This window comes from Pleurodeles waltl, chromosome 5 (genome assembly GCF_031143425.1).
Source record: "Pleurodeles waltl isolate 20211129_DDA chromosome 5, aPleWal1.hap1.20221129, whole genome shotgun sequence".
Taxonomy (NCBI): domain Eukaryota; kingdom Metazoa; phylum Chordata; class Amphibia; order Caudata; family Salamandridae; genus Pleurodeles; species Pleurodeles waltl.
The window spans coordinates 1212791492-1212818860 of NC_090444.1; the positions used below are offsets into that span (position 1 = coordinate 1212791492).

General features: G+C 44.4%; 1 protein-coding gene across 1 annotated transcript in view; it reads right to left on the bottom strand.

Annotated features, from left to right (window-relative positions):
* ASCC3 (activating signal cointegrator 1 complex subunit 3) overlaps nucleotides 1-26825 on the bottom strand; it is a 1806704-nt gene extending 1779879 nt beyond the window's left edge. The window contains exon 1 of the mRNA XM_069235471.1: nucleotides 26735-26825. The gene's annotated coding sequence lies outside the window, so the exon portion shown is untranslated. The remainder of the gene's footprint in view (nucleotides 1-26734) is intronic.
* Nucleotides 26826-27369: the final 544 nt, after the last annotated feature.

Sequence of the window (27369 nt, forward strand, 5' to 3'; positions counted from 1 at the left end):
ACTGCATTCTGTTTGATGCATCTGCACTGCTCCCATGAATCAATCTGAGGATACTAACTTAAAGTTTAGCCTCCAAATTCCTTAACATTTACAGTACTTTTTAAAATTGTCACTTGTACATTTAGCCACTTTATTTACATACACTTTATTAATCTGTTAATATTATTTAATTTTCTAAGGAGTCGCGGACCCCCTGAGGAGGCTTTGCGGACCACAGGTTAGGAACCATCAAGCTAAGGGATCACAAGATAAGCAGGAGTTACTGGGTCCCAAATATGGGGATGAGGCCTTTTACCTCTGATGTCCCAGAGCTAGATATTATGAAACTGATCACCAAGTACACCCCTAAAACACTTTACTCTCATGGTAACAAGGCAAGCAGTTCAAGGCTGGGTCTGGAACGTTGAGTGGGATTAGAGCCTCAAAACTCAATAACTTAAGACCAGACAACACAGAATATGCCGCCATGTGTAACACAATATTGTTTTTCTTCACTCTCTCACCTGGTAAGGAGCCTATATTACATAGTGGAGCACAAAGTGGACTGCACAGAGAGAGGTTCTAACTCTCGTCTGGTAGATTTGCACAGCTGATCTTTATTACATGCTCTAAAATTGTCCCAGGACATAGGCGGCAGACTGAGCTTTAGATTTTTTTGGATGGGGATGATAGCGAGAATAGACAGGCATTACGAAGCACAAAGACCCGTCCCAGCCATAGCCACGCCCCTCATCACATGAAGAAGAAATTCTAGAAGTAGAAGAAATTTTAGAAGTAGGCAGGTTCAGACCTCACAAATTAGCTCTCAACAGTTAGACCGTCCAGTCTGCTTTAACTTGAAAAAGTACTTTCTTCCACCAGAACCACAACATCAGTGAAACAAACTAGGGCTACTAGGCAAATTACTAGAACAAAGGCATTTTGACAAGTAATACCACACTGTGCATATGCTGATTTGGTGTTAGTATACATTTGCAATCATGTAGTCTGTCCTTAAAATCTCCTGAGACAAATATTGCTCTAAAAATGATGTTACAGCAGTTCTAGCCATGCCACAGGTTTCTACTAATCCCTGCATGATCATTACGTTGTGATCACTGCGGCAATGATTCTGTTCACATGGAGGAAAGCAACCACCCATTGCTGCCCAAAAGGATGCAAGCCCACCCCAGGAAATTTCTAACAGAGATAAGATAATATTCAGTTGGGAGATCAGGGGTGTCCCTGAGGCCCATGCTGATGGATTGCTGGGTCCTGGCAATGTCATGAGGGCAACAATCTTAGTGGCACAGTCTTTAGCAAGAGCTGAAACAGTTGAGGTTAAGTCACTTTAGTATATTGTGCTTCAGGGAGCTATTTGAGACCCTTAGGTGTATGGAAAAAGAGAACAAAGATGGAAGGGAACAAGAATACCAGGGTATATGTTGGTGTAGATACCTTGGGTTATAGTTCAGTATAATTGTAAGCATATAGGCAGATGCATAAGTAGTGAAGGAATAAGTAGGAGTAGAGGTACCACTGTGTAGATTCTGGTATACAGGCTGGGGTAGAGGTGTGAGTGGAGCAGTAAAGGCATATGGTAGTACAGAAAGAAGGGCTAGGGTGTGGTTAGAGGTACATGCTGATATAAAAACCTTTAGAAGTAATCATATATAGATAGCGTGGGAGTAACTCTATATATAGGAGTAGAGGCATTAAGCATAGTTGGGGGTGAGGTGCTAAGTTAGAGGCAGGAGTAGAGCTAATAAGCTAAAGTTAGAAGTGGAACTGCATAGATGTAATCGGGTATGAGTAGGGGTTGACTAATTAAAGTATGGTAACAAGAATAGGTGTATGGGTAAATGAATCAGGAAATGAGTAGAGGATAAATACTATGTTATAGCTAGGTGTGAAGGTACTAAGGAACAGACAGTGGTAGGAGGCCTAGAACCAGGTTCAGGATCATGATGCAGGTAGGCACATTGCGGAGCCTCTCAACAATACAAAATGCCTAATTGGAGAATCCATGTGCAACTTAGGGGCCCGACCAACTAGTAATACAGGTCACTATCACGAAGAGAGGTTACAGTCCAATAGAGGTGTTCTACAACAAAGCAAGTATCATCTGCCATAGCTATATATATTTGTTTAGGGGTATACTCACATAGTTCCCCTCACATTGAATAAAACATTTAGAAGATTAGAAAACAAAACAAAGTCTTAAAGAATTGCTGCAGACATTTCCTGGGCACAACAGACAAGAAACATGTTGACCATACTATGGACGTCAGGGCTAGACGTCATTTTGTTGATTTTTTAAAACTTCACATGGACACCAACTGGAAATAAAACTGTTGGCTGCCAATAGATAATTTTAGTTCCATACTGCCATTCCAATCTACTTTATACATTCCTACTGAGATAGAAAGGGCATATGTCTTTTTTGTCTGATCACCATCATCCAGAGAGATATAAAGGTCTCTGCAAAGTGCCCCCATGCAGCATCCATTGGGTATTGCAGGACCACCAAATGAGAAACACAACCAAATGATGAAGCATGCCACTTTATCAGAGGAGGTTCCAAGCATCCTTTAAAGCAGTGTTTCCCAACCTGTGGTCCGGGGACCCCTGGGGGTCCGCAAAGCCTCCTCAGAGGGTCCGCGGCTGCTTAGAAAATTTCCTAATATTAACAGATTAGGTCCCCAGCATTCAGTAATGACACACTTGGGGGTCCCCAGATTCCAAAAATGATTCAGTGGGGGTCCCTTGGTTCCAGTACTAATAAAGTGGGGGTCCACAGAAGTCAAATGGTTGGGAACCAATGCTTTAAAGAATACTCCTTGTGACTTATATAGTCCAATTACTAGACTACAGTTAATTTGGACCCACATAACAGCACAACGTTTTGTGACAAAGTGGTAAGCTACATATTACAAAGAGGTAGATTACGTATCGAGCACGAGATATAAAAAGGCCCTGAAAGGGACGAGGCAATCAATAGTTTGGATCAAAATCGGGAGATGATCAACCTGAGCCATGACTGAATGTCACCATGACAGTGTACCAACCAAGCAATAAAGTCTAGACTGTAAACACACTGCCTTTGAAAACAAATGATCTGGCCAATTTACTCTGCTAAAAAAGATCGAGGTTGTCTACCATATTGAGTTTGAGGTCCCCCATAGAACAAAATATGTCTGTGCCAATGACAGCAATAAGAGGCAGTAGTGTGTCCCAAAAATATGGTCCACTGAGGGAGTAATCTATATCATAAATAGACATAAAAGAAAGACACTTGGTGTACCAGTTGACCAGCAAACTCTCAAATACCCGAGAACTGACAGATGGGTGTACATATGACAGTGGTATTAAGGAGAGCAAGTCTAATGAAAGGCAGACTTACCAAGTCTAAGACAAGAGGAGAAAATGCACCAAAGGCTTGATTTTAGAATGTCATCACAGGTGATCATAAAGAGGTGAGTTGCAACCTTTGATTAGTTCTTGCATGTCCTTCGAGAGACAGACCACAATTAAACACTCTAAGGGTGGAACAAATCAAGGCGATTTCTTTCTCTTTGCTGTACACACTGTACGAAAACATCAAGAGTGTTACTCTGTGGTAGCTATTCTAGCTCCTGGATCAAGTGATCGTCTATCAGCTGTGGGAGGCAGCCTTAATGCAGTCCTTCAGCAGCGAAGGATGGATGCATTTCTAGCACAATAATAAGACCAAAGTCTCTATCATCTCTAGTGTAAGGCCTTCAAAAACTGGATAATATTGGCCTATGAAGACAATTCCATGAGACAGCAAATGACTTCATATAAAAAAGTACACAAATAAAAAATTAAACTGCACCATCCGTTAGGAAATCATACCACTGTAGGTAAGTTAAGATTTGAAGTTGAACACAGAGAGATTTCCAAGAGTTTACCAGTAACTGGATTTAGAAGGACACAAAGGTGAACCAACAGAAGATTACTGACTTTGTGATAATAGACCTAGTGCAGATCAAAAATGTTAAAATTCTATTGCATGAACGGAACACAATAGTGGTGAGTGCTTGGGGACACTCTCTTGGAGGTGGTTATTAGAGGCAAGGCTACCATCTTGGAGTTTACCTCTAGATTAGCGGATGTTTTAACATGGTGCAAATTGTAAGTAAAATCTATTGCTATCAAGGCCAAACAACAGAAAACACATAGGAATAGAATGTTCCAATGCCTATATGGTGTAAAGAGGGTTATGGAATTGCTTTACTTGGTGACTGGTGAAGATATACTGTTTGAAACTAAACAATTTTCATACGATTACAGGAAGGGGATTGACAAATACAAACGTAATAAAAAAATTAAAAACTTACAGCCAAAGCACTGGGCTAATCTATTTCATAGTGGATTATAAAGAGAAGAGGAAATTTGATATATTTGATAAATTCCACTCTAAATTATTCAAAAAGCAGAAAATTAAACCTGTAACAATTATATAATTATAAAAAAAAACACCTTTGGCCATAATGGGTTTTACACCATTGTCTTACAAAATAATCATGCAGTGGTTATAAGACACTAGAGAACAACCTTTTAACTAAGAAGTGGGCTTTGTGATATAAATGAAGCTTCTGCTTCATTGTATTTAATAGCCGAAAACATATTACGATACTAAAATGTTACTAAAAGGAAGACAACTCATAACAAAAAAAAAAAGTTTGCTAAATTGTCCCTGCAAGGCAAAAACACTTTTGCCTCTGGCAGAAATCAGCGTAAAATTAAACCTACCTTAAGGTATGAAGCTAAAAGGGGAAACGAGACTGCCTTGTCAATTATTTTCAATAATCTTTGCCTTAACTGTGGTGCCACTGGCTCATTGAACTAATGCAATCCAAAAGATCAAGGGCTTTACCTATGCTGATAGGAATTATATGGTTACACTTTTTTGGATTACATGATGTTCATAAAGCAACACTTACCATCCACTTTGGTGGAATAGAAATCCATTTGAAGAGTAAAAGGATGCAATATCAATCATGCCGTATGTCTGTCTCTATCGACCAACGAACACCCTGGTGCGGCTAAGCAAATTAAACAGTCAATTTAAGTGGGTGACTGTAGAGCAGCTGGTATTTAGTGGTCTATTTTGCCTGAGCTCCAATCAATTTAGAATAATATCTATTCATTTTTTAAGGATCTGCTTTGTCTATGCCTTAATGGGCAAGAAAAAAAAAGAAAAAAAAAAAAAAAGAAACTCAATGCCAATCCGATTTTTCTCTGCTAGTAGCTATTTGCTTCAAATGCTCTACTACTACTTAAATGTGCAATGAAAGAATTCAGGGGTGTGGAAGTCCTATATGCCAACTCCCAGGACATATTGATTGGGGTTAAGCACAACATGTTTTCATGTTTATTTTGTCCTTGGGACAAGTAGGTACGACGCCCTGCAGCACATACACTTTAGCTGCCAGATCACAGTAATATGTTATGGATCCGGGAAAGTCATTGTCTGCAGTTCATATATATATATACACATATATATATATATATATATATATATATATATATATATATATACACACACACACACACACACACACACACACACACACACACACAGAGAGAGAGCGAGAATAAAAACAAAAGGTCTTGGTTAATTTAAGACCTAATTAGGGACCCAATTCTTAAATAAAGTCACAGACTGCACCCAGCGTATATGCCCTTGCATTAGTGCAGATTTAAGACTTTCAGGAATTCACAATAATTTACGGAAGTAGACCAGAAAATCGTACTCTTAGAAAATATTTGTGAACTGCATTTTAGAACAAGCAAATATGCAGATTTCGCTCATGATAAAATCTGTTGAGTGTTCACTTTTCCTCCAACCACTTTTTTCCCCAAATGTGGGAGGATTTCTATTTCTGCCCTTGCGAGAAGTACATTTTCAATCTTTCTCAGTATGGGAACATATCAGAACAGATTTTCTGAAAACTCCTAAAACATGCAAGTTAGCATGCTTGTACAGATTCCACTGGATGTTTGAAGCCAAATATAAGCTGTGGGTAATCAGAAAAGAATACCAAATCACCCATAAACTACATTAGTTTACCTTGGTTTGTGCATCCTTTATAAGAAAAAAAAAAAAAGTAATTATTGGCTTCTTTGACAATATTTGATAAAAAGTATGTTCCACCCACAGAATTTTGAGCCTGGTAAGATTGACTGGTTTCTGTACATTTCACTATGTTACCACTTTGCGTCAATGAACAAAAAAAGAAGAAATTAAGACAGCATTTATTATGAAAAACCATAGTATTAAGCCATTAACCTAAAAAGCAAATACTCACATTTTTGCTCGGTTTTAGAATAAGCTTCTCAAATAGTTAAATATGAGACAATAACCTCATTTATTGTAGAAGGAACAATCTTATTATACATACCATAATCAACTTGTCACAGTCAACCTAAGCGGAAGCACCATTTACAAACAAAAAACATGGGTGAGGCCAGCCCAAATCAAAATACTTCCAAAAAACAGTTCATCACAACCAGCCCACATGGCAACTATTTACTATAGTGGATCGAACATCTAAAGCTCCAGAAGGAGCTCCTAGCAAAATTGGTTTCTTATTCACAGTCTGAACACAACACATGTTAATAGTAGTAACCTATGGAACAATTCCACACATTAAAATAACTTTGGAACTAAAACTTAAGTGCTTGTTTAAATGCATCAATATTATTCAAACAAGACAAATGTTTTCATAGATTTTTCTTGTTTGAACCATAATTGTAGAAGGGTGGCCTGGTTTGTAGTGGGTACCTTGGGTACTTACACCTTATACCAGGTCCAGTTATCCCTTATTAGTGAAGTAGTTGTGTTCTAGCAGCTTAGGCTGATAGAGGTAGCAAAGCAGAGCAGCTTAGGCTGAACTAGGAGACATGCAAAGCTCATGCAATACCACTTATAGTTACACAGTACTTATACACAAGTAAAGACAATACTCAGTGTTACCAAAAATAAAGGTATTTATTTGGGTGACACAGTACCAAAATTATCTTAGAGACAACACTCCTTCTGGAGGTAATTATTATACACAATATATACACTAGACACCAAAATTAGACAAGTAAATAATCATAGAACAATGCAACACAAACCATATACTAAAAATGTGGAATGTGAATCATGAATTCCCCCCTAGGCAAGTGTAGTGTATGCAGAATCGCTGGGAGAGTAAGAATACAGTAAAGGTAAGTAAATTACCCCACCCCAGAGCCCAGAAAAACAGGAGTAAAGTTATGAAAGTTTCTGTGGGACACACTAAATCTCGTTTTGGGGATTTTGTAGCAGCCAACCAAGTCTACAAAGAACAACTGCTGGATTATTGGACCTCAAGACCTACAAAGGAAGGGTACCAATTCCAGAAGTCTAAAGAAGTTAGAGGAAGGGCAGGAGCCCCTGCCAACCCAGAAGAGGGTGCAAAAGAAGAGTCCCAGTTAGTCGAAGCCTGCAGAAGTCCACCCTAGGAAGATGCCAGCGGGTTCCTGCATGATGCAAAATATGTCCCATGTTGTGAAGATTGTAGCAGATGAGATTTCGTGTTGGAAGGCACCAACAAGCCTTGGCTATGACAAAAGTGTGTTTTTCATCGAAATGGCACTGGATGCCCCCAGGAGGGACCTGGGGGCCTCAACTCTGTGTGAGGAGGAAGAGGGGGCTCTCAGCACTTTAGAGAGCCCTCAGGATGCCAGCCAGCACCCCCAGAAGCCACAGCATCTGGGTTCAAAGGAGGTGCAAAACGCAGTTGATGCAGCACAACAAAAGAAGGGCCCTCGCTGCCAGAGAACAACTCAGCAAGTTGAGCGTCACAGGGTGGAGTGCTGGGCACCTGGGCCAGGCTGTGCACAAAAGAATTTTGCAAAGAGGCCTCAGGAGGTGAAGAAGACACAATACACAGGGGTACCACCGTTCTGGGGGAAAGCAAGGTCTTACCCCCTCCAAATTGCGTCAGCGGGACCTCAGGACAGTCTATGTCAATGATGTCCACCCTCTGTGTCCTTTGGAGCACACTTGTCGCCGTGAGAGGAGTCCCAGGGTATCGGTCGTCGCCTTGGAAGGTGCCTGCTTGGAGCAGGGGAGTGACTCCGTCACTCCTCAGGAGATTTCTTTGGTCCTTCCGGTGCAGACTGCAGACTGAAGACAGGGAGCCTTCAGAGCCTGCAAACCGTGGAAACTGTTGTAGTTGCTGACTTGGAGCTGAGTTTGCTGAAGAAAAGGGTCTCTTGCAGACCCTTTGTTGCAGTTACAGCATTTCTTGGAGCAGGCTGCGGTTGATCCGAGGTCAGAAGCATCTGAGGTTGTTGCAGAGGATTCCTGAAGGAAACTTGCAAGCAGAATTTGAAGCGAACCCATAGGAGAGACCCTAAATAGCCCTGAGAGGAGGATTGGCTACCTTATCAGGTATGGACCTATCAGGAGAGGTCTCTGACGTCACCTGCTGGCACTGGCCACTCGGAGCCCTCCAGAGTGCCCCTACACCTTGCAAAGGAAGATGGCTGAAGTCTGGGACACACTGGAGGAGCTCTGGTCCCCACCCCTGGGGTGGTGATGGACAGGGGAGTGGTCACTCCCCTTGTCTTTGTCCAGTTTCCCACCAGAGCAGGGGAGAAGGGGTCCCTGAACCGGTGTAGACTGGTTTATGCAAGAGGGCACCATCTGTGCCCTTCAAAGCATTTCCAAAGGCCGTGGGAGGCTACCCCTCCCCAGCCTGTAACACCTATTTCCAAAGGGAGAGGGTGTAACACCCTGCTCTCAGAGGAAATGCTTTGTTCTGCCTTCCTGGGACAAAGTGGAAAAGCAATTGCAAGTACTTATCCCACCGCTGCACCACCAATGTAGGAGGCTGGCCTGGTTTGTAGTGGGTACCTTGGGTACTTACACCTTACACCAGGTCCAGTTATCCCTTATTAGTGAAGTAGTAGTGTTCTGGCAGCTACACCTATTTCCAAAGGGAGAGAGTGTAACACCCTGCTCTCAGAGGAAATGCTTTGTTCTGCCTTCCTGAGACTGGGCTGCCCAGACCCCAGGAGGGCAGAACCCAGTCTGCGAGGTGGCAGCAGCTGTAGCTGCAGTGCAAGCCTCAGAGAGCTGGTTTGGCAGTACTGGGGGTCCATAGTGGAGCCCCCAGGATGCATGGAATTGGCTCCCCAATAACAGATTTGGAATGGAGGACAATTCCATGATCTTAGACATGTTACCTGGCCAAATTCGGAGTTACCATTGTGAAGCTACATATAGGTATTGACCTATATGTAGTGCACGCGTATAATGGTGTCCCCGCACTCACGAAGTCCGGGGAAATGGCCCTGAACTATGTGGGGGGCACCTTTGCTAGTGCAAGGGTGCCCTCACACTTAGTAACTTTGCACCTAACCTTCAGCAAGTGAAGGTTAGACATATAGGTGACTTATAAGTTACTTAAGTGCAGTGAAACGGCTGTGAAATAGTTTGTGCACTATTTCACGCAGGCTGCAATGGCAGTCCTGTGTAAGGGTTTGTCTGAGCTTCCTATGGGTGGCAAAAGAAATGCTGCAGCCCATATGGATGTCCTGGAACCCCAATGCCCTGGGTACCTAGGTCCCATATACTAGGGACTTATAAGGGCGGTCCAGTATGCCATTTGAAATTGGTAAATGAAGTCACTGGCCTACAGTGACAAATTTAAAAGCAGAGAGAGCATAAGCAGAGCCTCAGTGACACAGTTAGTCACTACACAGGTATACACATTCAGGCCACAAACTATGAGCACTGGGGTCCTGGCTAGCAGGATCCCACTGAGACAGGCAAAACACACTGAGATATAGGTTTTTATCTATGAGCACTGAGGTCCTATTCTAGCTCTAACTACAGATGCTTTTTTTTACAGGGTTGGCCCCATATGACCAACTATGCATTCTCTACTTTTTTGATGATTAAAAAGGTCCTCGCTTAGATGAGACATCAGTTGGCAACCCTAGTACTAGTGGTACCATTCTGGCAATTCAAAGTTTGGTTCCCTCCTCTCCTACAACTAGCAATAAACTATCCAGTTCTCCTTCTGTCGTTTACCAACCTCCTTCTGGATCCTTTGGGACAGCCCCACAACCTTCAGTTTGGAAAACAGCTGGATCTCCCAATCTTGTTCTTTCATTTCGCCAGAAGCTTCAGAATACATTAACAAATCCTGGGCCCCTGGTACCATCAAAGCTTACAAGTCAGCTTGGTCTCTTTGGGCAAGCTGGTGTATGGGAAAGTCTATCGATCCTGTTTCAGCGGACGTAGTGTGCATTGTAAACTTCTTGGCAGCTGAAACTCGTACAGGTAAGACCTATCGAGCCATCAGTTTATTCAGATCATCCATTTCCATGAATCATCCTTTTATCAGTGGAAGACCGGTGGGATACCATTCGCTTGTTTGTCGATTGTTAAAAGGGAGTAAAATTGTGTAATCCCCCTTTAGCGAAATACAGTAAACTGAAGGATGTGAATGTTGTTTCGAAACTGTTTATTTCTTGGCCTAATAACACTGATCTTTCACTGAAAATGCTTTTATGTATGAGTTCTATATAACATCTAAAGGGTGTGCTGGTACATTCTTGTCCTTCATCTTTCACTCCTTGTATAGTGGGCCTTCCTGGAGTGCTCCTTCCTGGTGTTCTGGTTACCTCTGCGGGACTCAAATTCAAAGACTTTTGCCAGGAACGTTTTACATTTACCTTAGCCGGTTTCATCGTTTCATCTATTTTTCCTTCGTTCGTGGATCATCATGAACTTCTCGCACAAAAAAAAGAGGGCTGTTCGCAGTCAAGAGGGGATATTTATGTGATGCTGTATTCCTATTAGTTGGGATTGTTCTTGTTCGTCTCCCATTGGCTAGTCTTCTCTGTGCCTAATGGGAGTTGTAATTTTGTTAACTTTCTAGACTGATGCTGTTAATTAAATCCAAGATTAGAGAACCATAATATTTGCCTGTGTGTCTTTAAAAAATTAAGACTTTCCTTCATAAATTACTAGGAAAACATTCAACAATTAATAAAACAATACAACACCAAAGCTTCGGAAAATAAATAAAAATGAGGGAAAAAAGAATGGGATGCTGACTCTCTTACAAAAACTAAAACATAAGGCATCCGCAGCGCACACCCATTATCTACACTAATGGTCACCACATTTCTCTATTCTTCCAATTCTCTAGATACTCTGATCGTATGTGACACTAGGCGAGGCGAGGCGAGTGAGGTACTGGAAGAGCCGCAGGGGTGAAGGAGGAGGAAGAGCCCTGGTGCCGCAAACCTAGACCTAGCCACAGCAGCCCCATCAAGCGCCCCTGCGGCCTGTGACCTGCTTCCATGGCGCGCAGGTGGCAAGCAGCGGCGGTGAGAGAGGACCGTGGTGTTTGTTTGCCGAGTCACCTGACCTCAGTCACTCACTCCACCCCACCAGACTAGTTCGTCCCCACTGGACTAAAGAAAGGCCAAAGAGGCCTAGAGTCAAGCATATGCCAGGAACTCCCCGGAAAACTACAATTCCTCACAGGATCTCGTCTCTCCCCCTGGCGAATGAGGCAAGGTGACCCTGCACACATAGGATCCCCCCTGGCCCATGGAAGGGACCCAACCAGGCCCGGGTGAAGCTTGTGGGCTAGGCAGCCTTCCCCCCTTTCAATCAACGCCATGACTGCCACCACTGTCTCCCAGCAACAGCCGCATACAGCTTCACACAGTTTGTGACGTGCTTGCAGCGCACACAGCTGGAACTGCACAGCTAATCCTCTGCCCGCACCCTGTACCCACCCCACCACAACCCACAGTCACCAACCGGGCTGTCCAGTACTCCGGAATCAACAGAAGCCACCGGGAAAGGCCAGCATCATCGTCTCAATAGTTCGGTCGTGCCCCCCCCCTCTCCTCCTCCTCCAGGGAAAACATATACGAGGAGAAGGGTGTGGCGGCACTAGGGGAATACCTGGACCTTAGAGATAGTCCTGACAGCTTCCAAACTTCAAGCACTCACAAGGACTCACAGGCTATTAAGGTCCCCAAGTGCAGGCACAGAACTCCCCCACTGACCTCCTCAGAGAGTGCTTGTGCCCTCCTCTCCCCCAGGGAAAACAACCCCTCTAGGAGAAAAAAACTCCAGATAAAAGAACAATGCAGCCAGCTCAACTGACTCCTAGGGTCACTGAGGAAAACAGCAAACAGTCTCCAGGTACTGGTGGCAACCAGGAGCTAGTAGTCAGCCAGCAGTCCCCGCCAGACAGTCCATTCAATATACAACTCATGGACTCAACAAAGGAGGTCAGGGAAAACCAGGAGTCACTGCCACAATGAAGCAAACAGAGGAAGCCTCTCCAGCAACTCCCCCACTCACTCCCCTGCATCTCTCTTGTCCTAACTGCCACCCAGCGCCAGCTACAGGCATATAGGCCAGACAACCAACCGAACTTTTGCTCTAAATTCCAATTTCTGAAAGACGCTAACCTGATCATGGCACTTGACTCACCTGAGACTAGAGGCTTGCCTGCTCTGTTAGAGCCAACAATAATAATGCAGACAAGGTCCACGCAATAATGCTACCATAGGTCACCATCGTTGGTGAGGACAACAATGGCCATCTCATAGTCCCATTAAACCACTCGGATGGATAAAAGTCCTCCTGAGGACACAAAAAGCATGAATCAGAAACCGCTTCCAGGCCCAGCTAGGAAGACTCAAGATCAGGAGGCGATTATAGACTTAACCAATAGCCCCAGCTCGACCAACCCACATGCAATTGCCTGGGACACATCTGGCCTTCTTCCTTTTCAAATTTCAACTTCAACATGTGGGGCCCAATAGATATTATATACAAAGGAACACAAAAATAAGTGGCATTAATCCAGCAAATTCAGAAAGCAAGCCAACAGACCAGGACTCACCTGGCAACCCCTCTGTCCCCCGATAACCGAGACTACAGTTGCCGGAATTAGCAGCGCACTATCATGCTTGATATCACTGCATCAAGCATGCACACTCAAGGCTGCAGCTGACGCAGCTGTTTTCAAGAAACCCAAAGATGCAGTTCCTCCCCTAGATTCCCTAGGTCCTGCTAACTCGCCTGGGCCCAGCCAAATGTTGACGAAAGCATGTGGAAAAAACTCAGGTCAAAATAGTCCATAACACACACACTCACAGGAGCACAGAGAGCACATTGAGAATGGGAAGACCCCATATTTGACGCAGGAAAAGTGAGATGAGATCTTAGCCTCATACACCACTGACACCAAGTTAGAAGCCAAACAGGAAGAGGTGACTCCAACAGCAGAGTCTGGAAAAACGGAGGCCACAGCATAAAGGAACAATCCCACCTCAGATGCATGAACCTGGCCTTCAATCCTGAAGACAATACAGTGAATGGTCAACGCTATGAAAAATCACTCAGCTAAAATGGACATCCAAATAGAGATATTGAATACCGTGGCCTCCTACATTGCAGGGAACGGCAAGATCTCTGATTTGAACATCCTTATTAGGACGGCCCAAAACGAGGCAAGAGAACTAACCCCTACGTGTACTTGTTTCCCAGTATTGAATCAACTGAGCACATTACCAACCACGATCTCAAGTTTAATTGACGATCTAAAGGCCCTCCTTAGGCCCCAAATGGAGAGCAGGTTCAAATTATCACCAGAGGAAACATCTGACAATGGTGGCTACACAGTGCCAACTACATTCAAAACCAAAACTCCTTCAGCAGCCAAATCTTTCCCAAGCGTTATTCCACCTCCAAGAACAGTTCAAGAACCTGCAATGATAGACAAAGAAGGGGCCACCAATTTGGAAACAAAGTGGCAATTCCAACAATGAGCCCTGCCAGCAGGAAAGAGCCAAGCCACTCCGGCAGAAATGGCCTCCCTCCAAATATACTAGCAGAAAGCTTTGCAGGCACAGTTGGTGGCGCAAGATCCAAAAAAAAAAAAAAAAGGCAGGAAAGAAGGAAGTCCAGGAATAAAGACTTCCCCAAAACCAACTGGCTGAGGAACTACGCTATCTTTCCCAATTACCCCCGCCCACCAACTCCTGTAAGGAACTTGACAAATTCACTTAATGAAAGAAGGGGTGGAGAGAGACATAATGACAAACAACGTCAACAGCCGAAGAGAGGAAATTTCCAGGTGAGAATGGGGCAAAAGCAGTACTCTCCTCCACCTCACAACCTTCATCTGCAACCGGGGAAAAAAAGGAAAAGGAAAAAAAAAATGAATATTAAAGAAATGCCAAGCGACCCATCAACTTTAACCGAACCATGCAAAGCCTTTCTAAAGGTCAATAATCCAATAAAGGAGGAACGCTCAGCAGGATTCATTTTGCCACTCAATCCAGAGACATCATCCCAGGAGGAGCTGGTAGGATGTCAGCAACCCTCTGAAATAACGACTCCTGAAACTCTCACAGGAGGCACCACAATTTACAAGCAAGCCCTAACAAGTACCATTCAGGGGAACCAGAGGACCACCCAGCAGCACAAACATACACAGGCCTTTTATCCCTCGTGAGCGCCAGGCCGCCCACAAACAGCGGAATCCAGGAAACCTCAGAAACAGGACAGTACAGCACAACTTTATTCCACTCACTCTACAACTCGTTAGGTAATGAGGATATCCTCAATTGTGGCAATATACTAAAGCTGAGGAACTAGATCCCAGACCTAACGGGGTTAACACAGCAGACACAGAATGCGTCAAATTTATAGACACACACCGTGGGTCACATGGAGGCTCCATAAAGGTCACCTGGAGTACCCCGAATATGGCAGGCAAGATACAATGAAAAACTAAATTCTTCCTAGATTGGGGAATAATTCTAGAAAAATAGTAAGAACCAGGGTACCCATTCCTGTTGACATGGAGAGGGGGCAGCAAACCAGGGGAATCACTCCCCCCAGCCAAAACCATTCTCAGTTTAAAGAAATGCTCTAGGTGGAAGCCCACAGAGTCAGGTTAAAGGCACACAACCAGATTCACCATACCAAATCATGAGCTAATCCTGGGTCAGGTAAGCCCCCAGGGAGTGGGACTGGATTCCCAGAGCCTTAAACAACTCTCAAATAGCTGATTGACCAGCTGCAACTCAAAGAAATACATCTGATCCTGAAACCCAAGCTCAAACTTTAAGACTCTCCTCCTGGAATATTCATGGCTTAGCTAACGATCATGAAGACCTCAAACTGGTCCACTACCTCCAAAACCTCTCGGTAGTCGCCCTACAGGAGACCTGGGTCCAAGAACCAGTATCCATCCCAAGTTTCTCGTACCTTGTTATCTCTGCGATTAACGCGCCAAAATTCGGACGCAGCAAGAGAAGTCAAAATGGCCGCCTGAACAGCCGTGCCTCACTGCAGCTCCGACTGATTCACTGTGTTGACCCCCCTCAGGCCCCAGTGCAACTGTGAAACCACTCATGGAGGTTGAGGCGAGCACCCAGAGTACGTGTGGGATGGGCGGGAGTTGGCCTGGTGCGGAGGCTGCAGGATGACCAGGGCCAGCCTGTGCCTAGGAGGCCCTGATAGGAGAGCAGATGGCCCAGAAGGAGGAGGGTGAGCAGGAGCCTGCCAGAGGCATGCTGCAAGGTTGGGTGCTGGTGAAGGCGCAACCGAGGCTGCAAAGTGCCCCAGCCATTGCATAGGTGCTCCTGAATTAAGTGCGGGCGTAGCACCTGAGGCGTTGAGGCCGACAGAAGAGCTGGAGATTGGGTGGCCCTCCACTCAGGATCAGAGCAGAGGCCAGGCCAGGCGGTATGGATAGACGGAAGGTGAGCTCTCCGGGGACGCAGAGCAGGGGAGGCCTTGTGTGCTCACTGGACCTGGGAGGGGGGGGGGGCTAATGCTGCTTCCTCCTCCACACACACACACACACACACACACACACACACACAGAGAGAGAGGCCCCAGGAACTCTCATGGGTGAGGCCCTGGATGTACAGTTGCTGAGGGGCCAGGAGGATTGTGATGGGCATTATATTGGCTTGCATCAGCTCATGTCTGGGGGCAGAGCGAGTTGAGGATTAAGCATGGCAGAGATGATGGCTGTTTTGCGGTCATATAGACGGGAGGTGCACGCTCAAACATAAGGATGAAAAGGGGCGAAGGCCATGTCCACTGAGGACAGGTCCAGGCAGCAGATTGCATGAACTGAATGAATGCTGGAAATATCACTGGCATTGGGAGGCAGCCGGATGCTCACAAGCAAATTTAACAGGACAAGCAGAGGCAAACTTGGCATTGACAAATTAAGGTGCAGAAGAACGTGGAGCCACCTGCCTGGTCCTAATCATAGAGTGGGCTACATTCTGAGCCAGGGCACAACTGCCCAGCTGGGCGACCCACAGAGTGTGAGGAGAACGCCGTGGGATGCAGATGCCCACAAGCCACGCCACACTATTGAGGACTGTCTGGCCAGGATGGCCCAAAGTGGGAGCCCAGATGAGGAGCAGGAGATAGGGGGACCGCAGTACCACCAATGCATGAACTGAAAACTCTAATATTGGAAGGGGATAAGGCTATCAGAGAGAAGGAGAGAAAATTTTTTTTTTTAAAGAATTTACAAAACAAACAAAAAATGATGGAGTGGCCACTACAGTAGCGCTTCTGCAACAAGATAGGGACAATATGCGAGACAAGGTTAAGGATTTGGGAACAAGGGTGGATGGGATGGAGGAGACAGTGGGGGTGCATACCACCACAATGACTGAGCATGACGGACGACTACAGATGCATGAAGCTGCACTCGCAGACCTAGAAGATAGGTCACGATGAAACAACATTTGTGTCCTGGGACTGCCAGAAAGGACAGAGCCTGCACTGATTGAACAACTCTTGGTGTCCTGGCTACCTACAGTATTGCCAGGCCCGGAGGTTGTGGGGAGTCTGCAGGTGGTTAGAGCCCACCAGACTCCAGGTGGCAAGCCGAAGCTGGAAGCGCCGCTGTGCATGCTTATTGCCCAGATGCAGGGATACAAGGTCAAAACGAATGTGCTGGCAGCAGCATGGATTCAAGGGGGTGAGGACTATAATGGGAACAGGATTTCCTTTTATCCTGACTATGGTCTGGCAACGCAGGAGAAACCAAGATCCTTCATGGAGGTTAAAAAGAAACTTCGAGAATGTGGCTTGACTTACGCCAGAGGTCTTTAAACTTTTCGAATGTTAGTGGGTGACTGTGGTTCAGTGTTAGAGTCTTACCAAACAGCTCAAACAAAAGGTCACCAAAAAGAACGACCGCCAAACGCACAATGGTACGTTTTTCACAAACAAAACATAATTTGGCAAAACTTATTAAGATTACAACACCTTTCTGACCTAATATGATAGGTGTGTCTGTTTTTCTCCTGAAAGAGGGTCAATCTGTGGTTGCATCTCATTAATACCAGTTTAACATCCAAATATAGCAATAAGCAACAAATAGGTGACCAGTCCTGTTTTGCGAAGAACATTCTGCAGCACCGCAAAATGCATTGCTGCTTTTAGTAATTTTTGAACCGTTTGAGCTATACACAAATTATTTTTTGTTAAAATCATCAGATTATGTATGCATCAGATGATGGATTACGTGGCAAATCAGCAAATCTGTAAATATGTGAAAATCGCCGCACAATCACATAATTCCAGTGGCCCTGTGTATAATGGCAGTAATGAACAGGCTGCATCTTTATTGCACGGCATTCGAGAAGAATCATACTATATTTCATGGGATTCTGATGGCTTGGCATTTACAACTGCATGGAACTGGAGGTTGCTGAACATCATGCATCAGAATTAAAATATACTATTTACAATCATTAATGATGAACTTTAAGGTCAAATTAGGATGCTTTATTTAATTGTAGGGGAGGAAGTGGTCCCTTAATCTTCTTTCAAACTTTTTCTAAAAAGATTTTTATTTTTAACTAAATGAAAACAAACGCTTTTGTTTGAGCAAAAACAGACTCCTGGTTAAAAACAGACTCCTAGTTTGCTGCTGTTGTTGACTTCAGTTTTTAGGTCTTTCAACACCGGGTAGTTACACATAAAATAACGGGCATCTTAAATGAAAAGTAAATTTTAAAAGCTGCTGCTCCGTGGGAAATGCACTATAGTACATTATGAAACATCTAGTAGTTAATGCACTGCAGAGGTCTGTGTGTAACAGGAGGGCCATATCGTTAAATCTTGGTTGGTGCAATGGAGAATGGTGACTTGGGTATTTTTACTGCTACGAGGCACAGCCTGTGACAGAATGCACTGTTAATATGCAAGTCATTCTTTTATATATGCATGACACACAGTATAAAATAGACTACTACAAAATGTGCAAAACGTTTTACTGAAAAATGGTGCTTCCAAAATATAGATCTTAGTAATACCCAGACCTTAGTAACACATTTTAAGTAACTGTCCCTTCAACACCTTTTGAGGGGTAGTAAACACTATGTAAATACAATTACAATTAAAACCATGCACTTCATAGTTCAGTTGCTAACTCTTTTTACTACCACTCAAAAGGAATACATCTTTGTCATCACAAAGCTTCCAGTAATTCGATCAATGATAGCCAATACGGCTCCCATGAATCCTTTACATTTCTAAATTGCCCTTTACATTTGCAGATTAACTTGTAGAGCATATTTCCATTACTTTCAGGTAAAGCAAGCACTCTGGCAAAAACGCTTTTTGTTTTAGATGTCCGACCCTCCCTCGGTTTCACTTAACAGGAGACTCACTGAATGATATTTCAGCTTAAACCACTCTTTTTCCAAAATAAAGGCGTTTTGGATTTGAGGCAGAAGTGAGGCTCCCTCCTTCTGGTGACTCTACGGCCCCCCTGGGGGTCAGGACCCACCATTGAAGACCTCTGGCTTACACTACACTGTCCCGGCATGGCTACAAGTGGATGTGCACGGAAAAAGAGATTTCTTTGACCGACCAGAGAAGGCCATGTTGTATGTTGAGAATAGCTGACATCACGCCCGAGGAGACGAGAAGAGAGGCGACACAGTAAACATGTTTGTGGAATGGGGGCTGCAATTCTACATTAGTACACGGGTGTGTGGGGGGCGGTAGGGCAGTGCTAACCAGTTGATTGAGAGCAGCTTAAACGTCAGACCCAAACCATGTTTCACAGTCTTGGGAGCTCCTGTGGAGTGAACGATTAATGGCTGCTTGAGACCGTTGCAGTCCTGACTTCGGGGTGCGCATGAACTGCATGCTGTGTTGGGGATGTTTGATTGTTATTAAATTTGGGGTGGTGGGTGGACACTGAATGTGCCATTTGTCAGGGCCAGGTTGGGGTGGGCCCATGGGAGAGGGGTTAGGGTGTAGTTTGGTTATGGAGATTTGGGGAAAGGAGCATGTGAAATAGGCAGAGCAGTCACATTCAGGAAGGGAGCCAGGCACAAACAAACCGCACATATCTTACATGGGGATGAAAATAATATTCTGGAATGTTAAGGGGATTCAGAACTAGAAGACAAAGAATATGGTCCTATCTCCGCAAGCAACATGCGAAGATAGTAATGTTACTTAAAACGTATCTACTACCACACAAACATGACAAGTTCTAATCTAAATAGGGAGGCCAAGTGTGGTATGCCAGTTTCACTTCCTTTGTACAAGGAGTTTTATTGTGGGTGGACACCAGCATTCCTTTTAAGGCAGACACGATCTTGAAAGCAGCAGGCGGGCAATCTATTGGTGGGGTGGGTGACATTGACGGCAGGCAGACATTTCTTAACACATATGCACCAAAAATAGATATGCCAGATTTCTACAAGGGGGTGACACGTCTGCTGACATCATATGCACACTATGACATCATTTGAATGGGGGGCTGTAATTGTGTGTTGAATAAGGAGTTGAATAGCTCAAGGCCTGCTATGTGACCGTTGGGCAGGTCCTCATGAGCACTACTAGAGGGGATGGAAACGTGAGATCTGGTGGAGCTATGGCGGGCACGGCATGGGCAGACACATAGCTATTCCTTTTAATCTTCATCGCATGGGACATTCTCTAGGATAGATTATATGCTTATAATCCCAGAGCAGTTGACACAGTTTGGGGCTGTACAATATCTTGATCGCACACTGTCTGACCATGCCCCGCTGGCTGCAGAGTTGCAGGATCAGGCCTATCTATCCTCAATGCAGCAATGGCACTTTCAATCCCGGGCGTTGCACGATCAAGTCTGTATGGAGGATATTCAAGAGGCAATATTAGAATATTTTCACCTTAACACAGGTACTGTTCAATCTGCAGGAATTTTATGGGAAGCATTTAAAGTGACCATCAGGGGGAAATGCATGGCAGCGACGTATGGAGCAAGACGGTCACTGTGCGACACATTTACATACCTGGAGCACCAGATCATGGACATAGATAGGCAGGCCCCACACACAAGGTATGGGAAGCACAACATAACTTAAGTGCTTAACTAGATGAAGCACATGACACATTAGGGAAACATGACAACATAAACAAGATAACTCTGCTGGTAGGTTGTTAGTGAGGCTGGTCAATGGAGAGAGAGGGGGTAACGCAGTGTAGCCATTAGGGATGAGAATGGAAAAATGCTGACATCATAAGATGGGATAATGAAGCTCTTTGCTGAATTTTACTCTGCATAATATGCATGACAGTCTAGGGGCCCTGACACAGACAGAGATCATACTAGATGAGGTGTACTTCTACTAAGTGGACGAGGACATGAGGGTTCAATTGAATGCTCCACTAGAGAAAACAGACTTTAGAGGGGCAATTACACACATGAAAAGCACCCGGCAACGACAGATTAACGGTAGAATTCAACAAGCATATGTGGATCCACTTTGTAAGCCGTTATTAGCCATTTATGGGGAGGGATCTGAAAGGGGAGTGCTACCGGCATCACTAAGGGAAGCACATATAGTGACCCTACCTAAAGGTGGGAGGGACCCATCACAGTGTGAATGTTATCAGCCACTGTCGATGATTGCGGTGGATGCAAAAATCCTGGGGAAGATCTTAGGCCATAGACTGGTGAAAGTGGCGGAAAAGGTTATACACACAGACCAAGCAGGGTTTGTGGGAGGACAGACCACCACTACTAATATACGGAAGGCACTTCTTATGACCGCGCAAGCTGAGAAAGAGGGAGAGCCTTGTGCTCTGGCAAGCTTAGACACTCATAAAGCGTTCGATACGGTTGACTGGCTATTCATGGATAGAACCCTCCACAGATATAGGTTGGGGTGGACTACCCCAGATCGGTAAAGCTGCTATATACTGACAACATAACCAGAGTGAAGGTGGGTCAAAGACTGTCAGAGGCCTGGCCAATAGAGAAGCGGACACAATAGGGGTGCCCTCTCTCTCCTCTGATATTTGCTATGGTCATAGAACCATTGGCACATATTATACGCCACAGACATGCTGATATCTGGGTCTTGACAGAGGGAAATAATGTCTTTATATGCGGATGACATCCTGCTGACCCAGATGGACCCTGCGAATAACTGGGCCACTCTCAATACCACCATAGAAGAAGTGGGGAATGGTTCCGGCTTTACACTGAATGCTGATAAATCAGCGTTATATCTGATATTACAAGGACCGGGAGGGGTACAGGACACATGCACATTCAAAGTACAGATTGCACTGGTTAAATACCTAGGGATATATTTGAGCTCAAATATGGCGGAAACCTATGAGGTGAATGCTGATGGCTATGATTACCCATGTCCTTATTGGGGGTACAGCCGCAAGTAAAATGATAATGCTACCTAGAGTTTTATAAATATATATATATATATATATATATATATATATATATATTACAGCACATGCTGATGTACATTACTGAGACCTGCTTCCGCGAACTAGATGAACTTCTTAGGTTACTTAACTGGGGAAGTGGTCATGCACGAATCAGCTTGGATGTTCGGGGGATGACATGGGAACGAGAGGGGATGCAGACCCCAGATTTCCAGGCTTATTATTGGGGTTCCCTAATGCAATATGTGGTGCCCTGGTTTCACATGGATGCTGCTCATCCGGTGGGAGATATCCTGAAGCAGTTGGTTCAACCGAGGAAGCTGTTAGTACTGGCCCTGGTCCCTAGAAAAAAAGAGCTACTTTACCATTACATGTCAGGACTCTCTTGGAGATCTGGGAACGTGTGACCAAAAGGAAGGGTGATTTATATATCTATATGTAGTAGCTGAGTCCATGGTGTTCGGGAGTCTGCCCCCCAGATACTGTCATTCTTGAGAGCCTTTGCGGAGGGGAATGCACAATTCACTATGGAGAGACTATGAGGATGGCCGGGTGATCAGTTATGCAAACTTCTGCACCACATTGAGAGTGTGAGAAGGCAGCTTCTTGGTCTATGCTGGTGTAGCAGTGGCTGTACGCAAGGCCACAGAGGGGTTCCCACAAGAGCCGGAGACACATATAGCTAATTGAGTACTCCTGGAGCTAGGAAATGGTGGTAAACTTATTACGCAACTTTATGGCCTACTTTTGCCTACCACGGCTACCTGAATGGAAAAACTTAGGACCCAAGGGGAGGACGATCTAGGGCTAGAGTTATGGGAACGTGAATGGTTGACAGCAATAGGCAATTGCCAGAAAATGCCACAAAATGCTTGTTTCAAGTGGATACATTCCAAATCTGTACAAAGGGACTACATGACAATCACAATGGATGTACAGGCTTGATCCCACCAGATCGGAGCAGTGCCCCAAATGCAATATTACGCAGGGTACATACTTACATATGTGGTAGACCTGCCCTGGTGTGGGCATCTTCTAGAGGGAGGTGGTAGATAAACCAAGGGATCTGACAGACCCCATAATCCAGCCAATTGTGCAACTGTGCTTGATGGCGCTTCGATGCTCTTTGAGTAGGAACGCGCTTTATAAATCTCGAATTACATTACATTACCACGGCCTAAGCAAGCCAAAGACATTGTGAAAGTATTAGAGCTGGGGCTGGCAGTGGCCAAGAAATATGTTGCTCTAAGGTGGATAACAAATAAGATACCTACCAGGAAGTACTGGATGTGGGAATTTGCTAAATCAGGGGTCTCCAACAGGTAGCTCAGGAGCTACTGGTAGCTATGCAGTACTGTGAAAGCAGCTCCGTGAGGTGCAGTCCAGCACAGTATGTAATTCAGAGGGTGTAGCCACATTGACGAGGGCAGCTGTATACATCTACAGACTGTACACTGTGACAACCTGCAGGACTTGAAATATAATCACCTGTCTCCTCTCTCTAATTTACAAAGTCACATGGAGATGTGTGATTCTGCAAGCCCCACTCTATAAGTCGTACAGTGTGTGAAAAAACATAATATGTTCTAGGAGTGTTTTAACTTAAAATGAAAAAGGCATGTGATAGAAAAAAATTTAAATTTGAGAGAGTGGCATGCTGAAAATAAAAAACATATTTAAATTTAAAGCTACTCTTTGAATGATAATTCTTGTGTTCTAGGACCATTTATATCTGTTAGCATTTATTTTGTGCCAGTGGGCCTTGTTGCTGTGAATGCTATTTCATTAGCCATGTGGAGGCTTTTTATATTGATGACATTTTCCCAACATTGCTGTTGGTAACCCTGTCTTATGTGTTGGGTTGGTCGGTGTTCTATCAAAATATGTTCTGGTATCCAGAATATTGACAAGCACTACATCATGAAAAGATGTATATATGTAAGTATAGTTTAGGTTGTGATATACATCTGGGAGTTGCTACTATGACCCTGCAAGGTGTGGTCAGTATTGTGGTTGTACCTTATGTGATCATTACTGTAACAATGATCAAAGTCAATAGTAGTCCAGGACTATTTCCATTGACCAGAAGTAGCTCTAAAGAAAAGGTTGGATAACCTGTGCTAAAGGGACACATGCAGAGCGTGGGGTCTGGTATAGATTCGTATATGGTGGAAAGTCAGAGGGATGCCTGGCTGAATGGGGTGCGGGGGAGGTGCATTTATAGGGTGAACTGGAGGAGAGCACAGAGACAGGAACGCAATATAGGGTAGTAGACTGATGGGTTGATTGAAAAAAGGTAATAAAAGGCAGTCACATACCCGTGCATGGGGTTGAAATAGTGAGCTGTGCTAAGTGCCAATGTACGAATTACTATGTATGAAGTGCCAGTGACTGTTATATCTGCTCCGGTTTGGGGGAGGGGCATGACACCAATTGTTGATGTGCATTTACTTGATTATGAAATCAATACAAAAAACGACAAAATTCGGACGCAGCAAATAGGGCCTCGCAATTTACCTATCTACAAATGTTAAAATCAGCGTTAAGGCGCAACAAATAGATTTGGCCAACATACAAATACCTACCTGCCCGACCTAAGAAGGGTGAAATGGTTAGCTACCAACATAGACTCACTGCAAAAGGAAGCTGAACATCTCTTCAAGCTGGCCCAAAGTGACAGGAACCACCCGGCTCAAAACTGGGAAACATTCACAACATTGCTCTCCCTACAACATACCAGAAAAGTTAAGAACTATACAGCCCAAACAACAGTTGGCTGCTCAGCACAAAATTGCACTAGAGTGTGCACAAAGAAATCAAAACTCTCTAAAAAGAGGTCAACTTGGCCGTGAGGGTGGTACAGCAGTTCTGAAACAACAAAGCATTCAATATCAACGTAAGGGACAAGAAGAACCATTTGGACCAAAACGAGAGAAATAGCGGAAAATTTCTGGACGAAGTTCATCTAGGCTATAAAGTACCACACCGCCAATGCTTTTTGGAGCACCACCAGCTCCCTAAATAACAAAGCAAAGCCACGGCCGGGATTAAACGTTTCAGAAGAAGCCTGGGTCTCCTTTCTTACCACCCACTTTAACACCTATATAAATACAGCAGACACACCAGGCAGCAAAGGGGCAGCCTCGGACGGAAGATGGGCAATGCTAGCCAGGATCCACCAGCCCAGATTAAGGAGGACACAATAAAATAGCAGATCAACAAATTAGACCAACTGGCACTCCCGGCCCAAGCAACCCAAATCAGGCCATCTTCATGAGGAACCCAGCAAAATGGGCAAGGTACATGGTTCCACTTTTCACCCACGCCCTGTGCACCTCCTCAGATATACTTTGGCAGCCCAGATCAGGTTAGATTTCAGGCTTGTTAAACAAACAATTACCAAAAGTGCAGCTTTTGTCGTTATGCGCCATAGGCTTAAGTCAGCTGAAAGGATCTCCTTAAATTACAACATCTGGCTGTAAATCAATAAAACCCAGTCAGCAGCTGGAAAGTTTTTCAGAGACTCCATCGACCAACTTGGACTCGCCCAGTCATGGTCCACATCACCCACATTTGAGTCATTTAGAAGGACAACTGGCCGAATATCAAGACTAGTTTCATCAATAGAGGACAAGGCCTCCCTTGCGAATCGCACCCACACATGGATGGTTTCAAGCAGTTACATGCAGGTAAAACCACATGCATACCAGAGTGAGGCTTTTAATAGCAGAATCGAGGGATCATTTCTAAAACATCACCTAGAGTGCTCTCCCAAGTAACACACATGCAGCACCTTGGCTAAGGAAATCAGGCTGTAACCTCCTGCAGGTTATGTGGCTAATCAAAGGAAGACGCAACACCACTTTAAATCTGCCTCTGCAACTCCACTTTAAATCTGTGGCACCGCTGGCTTAGGACCTTCTGGAACCAGGCGTCATTCGCTCCTGCAGGCAAGCAATAACATAGCTACCAAATAACCAAAGTCATCTGTGAGACCTCAGTGAGTGATTTTGCCAACAAGCAGTGCTTTTAATGGGCAGGTACTGCCCGGTACTCAGTACCCGCACTTCTTCAATTTGAGAGGAAGATACCTGCACTTCCCAGCACTATTGCAATACATTTAATAGGAGCGTACCGTCACTTCTCCGGAGCAAACAGATACGCTAGTGAGTACCTGCACTTTTATATTTCCATTTAAAGCACTGCCAAGACCCTTTAAACATCCGCACTGCATGTCTATATTAAATAAATAAATAAGTAAATAAAAACGTAACTGTGTTTTTGAAAGTGTAACGTTGTTTCCTACAAAGCCACGATGGCTGAAGGTAGCACACGTTTGGGCGAGTGGAAACTTGGCTTGTAACAAGGCTTGGCACAGCTGAGTTGGTGGTGCTGGATCAGAGACTTTTACGATTCAAGAACGGTCTTTTCAGATGAGGGAATTGTGGGCACATTACTTGTGGCTTGCCAGTTACTACTATAACCTTCTTCCTCCTAGTGGAGTGTTTCCTTAAGAAGTACTTCCCGCTTTGGTAAGAAACAACCTGTTTATCCAGAAGTGCTTTCTGTACTTGCCACTGATTATACCTTTTTATCTTTCAATAAGTATTAAGTGAAATGGAAACAGTGGCGACAAGACAATCCATATGCTGTTTATAAAATCTGATGATTAATGTTTAGAAATATAGCTTTCATTTGTACTGATTGGCATCAAGTTACCACAACATAATTGTTTACGTGTGTGGACCTAAGCCATGTGCAATCAAAAGACACGATTGCAGAAGTGCTTGGGATCCACAGATCTCAAGACCATCTGAAAGATGGAAAGAACCACAGGAGATAACGCGCTCCTGACACAGGTACTGCCTGGGTGACATTTGTTGGCAGATCTCGCCTCTAGATGTGATGCGGGTGAAGTCTGAATCCACTCAGATGCAGGTACCTTTCTTAGAACACAGTACTCACCAACTCCGTACACGCGGATCACCGGACTCTTCCGGTTTCCTCTGGACCGGGTGCCGGCTTTCTGAGACAGGACCAATAGGTCTAATCATCCAATAAGAAAACCGGTATCGTATACGTGCGTCTTACGACCCGCCCAATACCGGAAATCAGACGGTACAGCATCAAAGTACCATGCCTGAGGTGCCAGGCACGCCATCTGGCCTCGCAACCAACGAACAACGGGCAAGGTTTTACCTACCCAATAACAAACCAGGTTACAGCCGCACAGCCTCACAGCCAATGAAAAACAGAGAAGGCCGCCGTCAGCAAATCCACTGAAGTTTAATGTTTCCTTATACTGGAGTAGTTGTGATTACTAGGATACGATGAACTCGAACCTTTACAGTTGTAGTTACTGGTTAAACGAATTCAGATAAAGAGAAAATCGAAGACGTAGCATTTCTGCCTCAAGTGACAGACCTTCGAGGGAACGGTCGAATCTAAGTTTTGTATGACGCTGCTTTATCCTCGGGGTTTTTCAGTGAATTAACGTTTGGAGTGACATGTTATTCTGTAGCATTGGGGCTTCGCCTCACGTAATGCCGTTTCAGCTGGTTTTTTTTATTACAGTTTGCTGCAGTTGGAAAAAAAAGTTC